General features: G+C 32.7%; 1 non-coding gene across 1 annotated transcript; it reads left to right on the forward strand.

The window, feature by feature from the left end:
• The first annotated feature begins 361 nt into the window (after nucleotides 1–361).
• On the forward strand, nucleotides 362–470 carry LOC131813341 (U6 spliceosomal RNA). The gene has a single exon (XR_009346758.1). It is a non-coding gene; the product is annotated as a U6 spliceosomal RNA (small nuclear RNA).
• The last annotated feature ends 285 nt before the right edge of the window (nucleotides 471–755 follow it).

Raw genomic sequence — 755 nt, forward strand, 5'->3', positions numbered from 1 at the left:
GGGCTCGATCCCAGGACCCTGGGATCATGACCTGAGCCGAAGGCAGCGGCTTAACCCACTTGAGCCACCCAGGCGCCCCTAACATTGGATTTTTGATAGGAATTGAATTTACAGATGGTTTTCGGTAGTATGGACATTTTAACAATGTTAATTCTTACCATTCATAAATATGAGCTATCTTTCCATTTATGTCTCCTTCAAATTCTTTATCAATGTCATAGTTTATGGGGTACAGATCTTTCATCTTCTTAGTTAAATCTTTTCCTAAGTATTTTGTTATTTTTGATGCTATTGTGAATTAGATTGTTCTCTTTATTTTTTCAGATAGTTCATCATTAGAGTGTTAAAATGCTCCTGTCTTGTGCTTACTTTGGCAGCACATATACTAAAATTGGAATGATGCAGAGAAGATTAGCGTGATCACTGAGCAAGGATGACATGAAAAACTATTTTAAAAAAACGAAACAAAACAAAATTCCTGTCTTTTATATATTGATCTTGTATTTGGCAGCTTTATTAAATTTGTTTATTCAAAATTTTTTGTGAAGTTTTTAGGATTTTTTTACATGTAAGTTCATGTTATCCAAAAAAAGAAAATTTTACTTCTTCCTTTTTTTTTTTTTTTGGAGTCTTTTATTTCTTTGTGTTCCTTGTTTCTCTGGCTAAGACATCCAGTACTATGTCAAATGAGAGTAGTGAAAGTGGACACACTTGTCTTTTTTCTGATCTTTAAGGGGAAAACTTTCAAACTTTTT

Source organism: Mustela lutreola, chromosome 12 (genome assembly GCF_030435805.1).
Source record: "Mustela lutreola isolate mMusLut2 chromosome 12, mMusLut2.pri, whole genome shotgun sequence".
NCBI lineage: Eukaryota > Metazoa > Chordata > Mammalia > Carnivora > Mustelidae > Mustela > Mustela lutreola.